A 7,478-nucleotide genomic window follows, 5' to 3' on the forward strand; every position below is an offset into this window, starting at 1 on the left:
CAGACGCGGCCATGAGATTTAAGACGACGACATCGAGAAGATGCTCAGGCAGCATGATGCATGGCAGTGTAAGCAATAAAGGAAATGTCGACCGAGGTACAACACGATGGTCACGAGATAACGAGGGAATGAGAAAAGGAAAAGATAAATTGCTTGATTTCTTGTGTCTACAGCCTCTTTAATTTATAACTACAGGAGACAAAAAAACGGGAAACAAATAAACTGAAACGTAAACAAATCTCGCAACAAGAAACTGAAACAAATCACGCATGATTTTGGTAATCCACGTGAATCCCGGAATACCGTTTTTCGTGCGCTCAAAGATAGCTAATTTAGTTAACAAATTAACTAACAAAACTCCCCCTAATTTGTTATCTTCACTTTATCTCGACAACGCCAATTCTGTTGCGGAGTTCGAGAAATCGAATGCGTCCGAGTGGCTTCGTTAACACATCCGCAAGCTGTTCCTTGGTTTCCGTATGTTCGAGGAAGATGTGCCCTGCTTCGACACAATCACGGATGAAGTGATATCGTGTGTCGATGTGCTTGCTCCGGTCATGGAGGACGGGGTTCTTGCTGAGCGCAATTGCAGACTTGTTATCCACCTTGAGTTTCGGTACCTGTATCTTCCGTTCCATAAGTTCCTGCAGTAGCCGATGAAACCATACTCCTTGGCACGTTGCTGTTGCAGCGGCGATGTACTCAGCCTCACATGAAGAGAGAGCAACAACCCGCTGCTTCTGAGATTGCCATGAGATTGGACTCATGCCGAGAAAAAAAAAAGACGCCGGTGGTGCTCTTCCGGCCATCAAGATCTCCAGCCATGTCGCTGTCACTGTATCCCAACAGGAGCAGTCCACCTCCTTCTCTTGGGTAGATGACCCCGAAACCTCGTGTCCCGGCAATGTATCGGAGGATATGCTTCACTGCGGCAAAATGATCCTCTCGTGGATCCTCCATGAATCGACTCACATACCCAACAGCAAACACAATGTCCGGTCGGGTGTGAGTTAGATATCGCAGGCTTCCCACCACACTACGGTAGCGAGTGGCATCTACTGATGGAGCTGTTGAGGCCTTGGACAATTTGAGCCTTTCTTCCATCGGTGTGAGACATGGATTGCAGTCCGCCATGCCGCTCTGGTGTAAAAGCTTCTCGGCATAAGCTCTTTGGCAGAGTGTGATCCCGCCTTTTCCTTGGTTCACCTCAATACCAAGGTAATATGTGAGTAACCCCATATCACTCATGTGAAATAGGGACATCATCTCACGCTTGAATTTTGTGATGCCACTTATGTTGGTTCCAGTGATGATCAAATCATCAACGTAGACACCGACGATTAGCACCTCGCCATGCTCCCGTCGTGTGTATATTGCGTGCTCATCCTTGCATCGACTGAAACCCAGATTCTGGAGGCTAGCATCCAGCTTGGCATTCCAAGCACGTGGGGCTTGACGCAGTCCGTACAGTGCCTTACGCAACCTGAGCACCTTGTGCTCCTGCTTGTTGACGACGAATCCTGGTGGCTGTTGTACATAAACCTCCTCCACCAAGTCCCCATTCAGGAATGCGTACTTCACGTCCATGTGATGTACGGACCAGCCTTCATGTGCCGACAATGCCAACAAGAGCCGCACTGACTCCATGCGCGCGACAGGAGCAAAGACTTCCTCGAAATCAATCCCTTCACGTTGCGCATATCCCTTCGCTACAAGTCGCGCCTTGTGCTTGGTGATGCCGCCATGTTCATCTCGCTTGACCTTGAAGACCCACTTCAAGCCAATCGCGTGATGCCCTGCAGGGAGCTCGACCAACTCCCAGGTGTTGTTTTCCTTGATGGACTTCATCTCCTCCAACATTGCTCGACGCCAAACTGGATCTCGTTCAGCCGCGCCGAACGTGGTAGGCTCTTCCGCACTCACCATATGCAACGCGCCGGTGATTTGTGCCTCATCGGGTGGGAGCCCAAGGATGTCGCTTACGAGTCTGAAACGTCGTGGTGCACCATCATCGTCGTCGAGCTCGGCGAGGGCCTCAGTCGTTGGTGATGCATATTGCCCACCTGGAGCGTGGTCCGATGTGCTTGGTGGTGGCGACTCATGCTGCTCCCCCGCAGTCGTAGCATCTCCTGAGGCAACGATTGTCTCATGCTCGATGATGAAGTCTGTACTTGATGCAGCTAACTGGCCTTCGGGTTCCGCCCAATCCCAACTGGCCTTCTCGTCAAACACCACGTCACGAGAGATGTGAACCCGACGAGCAACCGGATCAAACAAGCGATATGCCTTTGACCCTGGTTCGTAGCCAAGCAACACCATCTTCTGGCTGCGATCATCAAGCTTCTTCAGATCTGGTCGAGAGACCTTCACATGCGCGATGCAACCAAATGTGCGCAGGAAGGAGACATACGGCTTCCTCCCATGCCAAGCTTCAAATGGCGTTTTGCCATTCAAGCTCTTCGTGGGCGATCTGTTCAAGAGGAACACTGCAGTGGTGACAGCTTCTCCCCAGAACTCGGGTGGCATTTTCTTTGCCTTGAGTAAGCTGCGTGCCATGCCGACGATGGTTTGGTTGCGCCGCTCGACGACACCATTTTGTTGAGGCGAATATGGTGCCGTGAGCTGCCGTGCAACCCCTCGATCTGCGCAGTACCGCTCGAACTCGATCGAAGTAAATTCTCCCCCTCGATCAGTTCGTAGTGTGCGTAGACGCCGCCCAGTCTCAACCTCCACGCTAGTTTGGAACTGCTTGATGGCAGGCAATGCTTGATTTTTACCTGCAAGAAGGTATAGCCACATGTGGCGGCTGGCATCATCCACTAGGAGGAGGAAGTAGCGTTTGCCACCGTTCGTTGCTGGTGTGATGGGTCCACACAAATCGCCGTGCACTAGATCGAGCAAGCCGTCAGCTCGATGATGTGTTGACGCCGGAAACGGAGCACGCCTCTGCTTGCCGGCGAGGTAATGGTCGCAGATCTCCACCGGACGATTAATGACCGGGAGCCCGTGCACCATGTCATCTTGCGCCAGCTTTTTTAACGCCTCAAAGTTCAGATGCCCGTAGCGAGCATGCCACAACCACGCCTCTTCATCTTGTTTTGCCAAAAAACAAAGTGGTCCTGCAATATTCAACTTGAGCATATACAAGCGGTTTTTGGTGCGCGTTACCTTTGCCAGCAGACGATGTTTCTGATCACGGATCTTCATCACTCCCGATCGGATCAGCACCTCGCACCCATGCTCATCGAGTTGGCCGATGCTGATGATGCTACTCTTGAGCTTGGGAATGTAGTAGACGTTGGTGATCGTTAGATTCTCTCCGTTCTGGCATGCGAACGCCACCGTGCCACGTCCGTGAATGTCAACTATCGATCCATCACCAAATTTCACCGAGCCGGTGATGCCCGAGTCCATCTCAGTAAAGTGGTAGCTTTTGCCGGTCATATGGTTGCTGGCACCCGTGTCCAGGTACCACATGTCGTCGCGGCGCTTTCCCTCACACCCAAGATTCACCTGCGCGTGCGTCTCATCGAGTTTGACAAAACTTGATGGTGGCGGCTCAACGTTGTCGGTGATGGAGCACACCTGTGCCATGAGGAGTGCTGGCTCCTCGTCATCCTCCTGGGCGAGATACGCCTTCTCGCGTTGAGGCTGCCGGCAATCTTTCGCCCAATGGCCGATCTTGCCACAGTTGTGACATTTGTCACGACTAGCGTCGCGCTCACGTCTGGACTCATCGCGTCCACTATTCCGACCGTTGTCGTCCTTCGCAGACCGATTTCCCTTCCAGCGGCGTCGTCCGCGGCCACCACTCTTGCTCGACGATCTTCCTGCACCCGGCTTTCCTTTGTGACGTGAGAGCCATTCTTCCTCGGTCAGCAATAGTTTGCTTTCCTTGGAAGCCATGGGTGGTGGTGCTTGAGAAAGACCGCGCTCGTCGGCGCCCTTCAAACGTCCGGTGACATCTTCGATGGATAGAGTGGCAAAATCGAGCATAGTCTCGATGGTGTAGACGACATGGCCGAACCTCGGTGGAGCAGCCCGGAGGTACTTCTCAACAGCTTTCTGCTCGTCAACGGGTTCGCCATGTTCTGCGAGTTGAGCCAGTAGAGCGCTCAGCCGGAGTGCGAAATCCTCCGGATCCTCCCCTTCCTTGAACGCAATCGTCTCGTACTCGAACCGGAGCCTCTGCAGCTTCGATCGACGTACGTGATCGGAGCCAATCCGCACGGACTTGATGTAGTCCCATGCTTCCTTGGCTGTTTGCTTCAGGGCGATGGCGCGCATCATCTCCTTCGGGACCGCCTTGATGAGTGCCTCGAGCGCCGCCCGATCTTCCTGCAGATCGGCGTCGCCGTACTCAATGGCATCCCATAGCCCCCTTGCTTGGAGCATCACTTTCATCACGAGTGACCAATCCGTGTAGTTGTCGCGCTCGAGCATCGGGTAGGATGTACTTCCGACCTCCCGAATCGTCCTCTGGATCACCCGATGGCGACCCCGACGTGGAACGAGCGGCGAGTTCGAGCGTCGTTCACGACCTCGGCCTTCACGGCGTGGCGACAAGCTTCCCTCGTGGTTCGACATCTTCTGGGATCAAGCACAAGGCTCTGATACCAAATGTAAGCAATAAAGGAAATGTCGACCGAGGTACAACACGATGGTCACGAGATAACGAGAGAATGAGAAAAGGAAAAGATAAATTGCTTGATTTCTTGTGTCTACAGCCTCTTTAATTTATAACTACAGGAGACAAAAAAACGGGAAACAAATAAACTGAAACGTAAACAAATCTCGCAACAAGAAACTGAAACAAATCACGCATGATTTTGGTAATCCACGTGAATCCCGGAATACCGTTTTTCGTGCGCTCAAAGATAGCTAATTTAGTTAACAAATTAACTAACAGGCAGAACTAGGAGTTGATGCAGCTTGGAACCCTTTGTTATATTATTAGTATTGCGCATCTATGATTTGGTAAATGATTGTTTGGCACTTCCGATCAGCTTCATCGTTTCCTAAATCGCGATCAATTCACGTCTTCATAAGCTCTTCAAAGTTGAGTCAGTTGACAGCCATGAAATTTAATTTGGCGATATTAAATGCCGTGAACTTTAAAAAATTTTAGGCCGTCATTCTTTTGTCACGATGTTATATATGGAGCTTCCACTGTCTCGTAAAGCTATTTGTTTCCCTTTCTTGCATGTTTTATTAGGCATTCGTCTTAATTCATCGTTCGTGAACATGTCGATGATGAAACAGCCTGACAGAAGAGAAAATGGATTCAATCTTTAACGCGATTTGGCTGTTCTTCTTGTGCGGAACTTGCAGTCATATAAGGCGAAGTTTACATTCGTGTAGATAGTTTTGCAACTTTAAATTTCAGAAATTAGAGAGGCCAAGGTGCAGTTCACTAATTTGTTTAGCTGGTAGATTTAAGCCAATATCGATCGGAATTAATTCCTTAGAAACACGTCACTTTCTACAAGCGGGATGATCATCCTTTCACTGTTTTTTGTATCACGTGAGATGCATCTATCTTGTCTGGAGCTGTTCTGGATTTCGATCTTGAGTGGGTCAGTATCATATCTTCCAGATCTTTTTTTGAATTTTAAAGAAGCCAGACATTTGAATGTATGTAAAATTGTAGATTTGCTAATTCATCTGAACAGCAGAAGCACATATTTCATATATATGCGCCCGAAAAATTTTTTTACGGGAAATATTTAAAGGTGAAATTCCAACATGGAAAGAGAAAGAGAGAGAGGTTCTCAACTTTTCCTTTTCCTTTTTTACTTTTCCATTTGTAAACATCCTGTCCGCCTGGACGGCTTAAGTTTAAAGAACGCCCAGATCGCTACGCAACGAGGTTGTAAGCAACTAAGCGTCATTGTTTAGAGAGAGAAGCAAAAGTAAAAGGAATAATAACAGGAAAAAAGAAAACATTGATCTTGACATTCAACGTTATCTATAAAGAACTTGTCACATTCTTGCACAGCGGCAATCCTTTGTGACAACAGGATGATCTTTAAAGCCTAAACCAACGATAAAAAGCTTAGAATATAGGACGTATTTGGAAGTCTTGTCTCAAGAAAAAGGAAGATGGAATGGTGTTCCAGTGAGAAATAAAGTACTTTGTAATCGATTTTCAGGTTTTCTATCGCATTTATTTGATGCCCAGTGATGCAATGGATAGAGAAAGTTATTGTCTTGAATTTTAAGCCGCTACAATTGATTGATATTGCTTCACAAATTGTAGAACATTTCGGTCGAATTAGTCCCTTCACCGTCTTTTCACTTGCTTTCAACAGTACTCTTTTGATCTTGGATAAGCAGCACTGCTGCCAAGCAACGTCTGATAGCATTCTGTGAGGTGTAGCCGTGTAGGCAATTGTGAAGTGCATTCCATGGCAGTACTGCACTGCGTTTCTTGTGAGAGTGACATGGATGTGAAACACATTTGTTTAAGTTCTGAATAATTTGAGATACGAGCCTTTGGTGGCCGTAAGACTGTCTCATTTCTCACCACCTGAACCTTTGGTGCTTGAATTTAAGGGAGGACAGCTTAATAAAACTTGAAAAGAAGGGTATGTTTCTGATCAGTTTGGAACATTTAGTGGCGAAGCCAGTCATCCAGCCAGCTGTAGTACTGCTAAATCTCTCTTTTTCCTTTTTTCTTTTCAAGTTTGTAAGCATGGAACAGTTAAATATTGCATATTGCAGTAAGAGTTATCTTCTTGGTCCTTGGAATGTCTCCAGTTACGAGGTCTATCCTTCCATATTTAATGGAGCTGATCTGATCATCTTCAATATTTAATGGTCCTTGAAATATAGTACGGAAATAACTCGAGGCCGGCCGGAAGGACATACCCAGTTCGATTTCTTTCGTGGTGATCATGATCTAGTGGTCTAACCAAATTGGTCGTTCACAGAACAAACTGGGATGAAGATGGAACCATATCCGGCAGCGGGCCTGGCTGATTCTCACACCATTTGAGTGACAGTGCCAATAAAAAGTGCACAGTTGTGCTGATCAGATACCGCAGAGTTGTCGGCATCCGTCACGAACAAGTTTAACTGTGCGCTTTCCATCATAAGCGCCCACATCAGATAGGAAGATTTGATAAGCCCACAGGTTTGGTGATGACAGCAGCTGCTCCTGCAGATGATAGCGTCGTATGGCTGAGCAGATCGACATGCACGATTGCGTGTGTTCCTTTCCTGTCCATGGCTTCAATACCCAAATCAACCCAGCATTTCCACTTCGCAGTGCATGAAATGAGAAAAAAAAAATTGTGGTGGTAGAAGAAGTGCATGTCATATCCAATGGCCGCAGCAGCAGGTTTCCTTCGTTGCTTTTCTCACATAATTTTATCGTCAATCCGTCTGTTTTGCGGTGCTTTATAAACATCAGAATAGAAAAATCAAAAACAAGAGAGGACGGGGATCTGTGCCGATGCATTATCGCATTGTAGGTG

This window comes from Nymphaea colorata, chromosome 8 (assembly GCF_008831285.2).
Source record: "Nymphaea colorata isolate Beijing-Zhang1983 chromosome 8, ASM883128v2, whole genome shotgun sequence".
Lineage (NCBI taxonomy): Eukaryota > Viridiplantae > Streptophyta > Magnoliopsida > Nymphaeales > Nymphaeaceae > Nymphaea > Nymphaea colorata.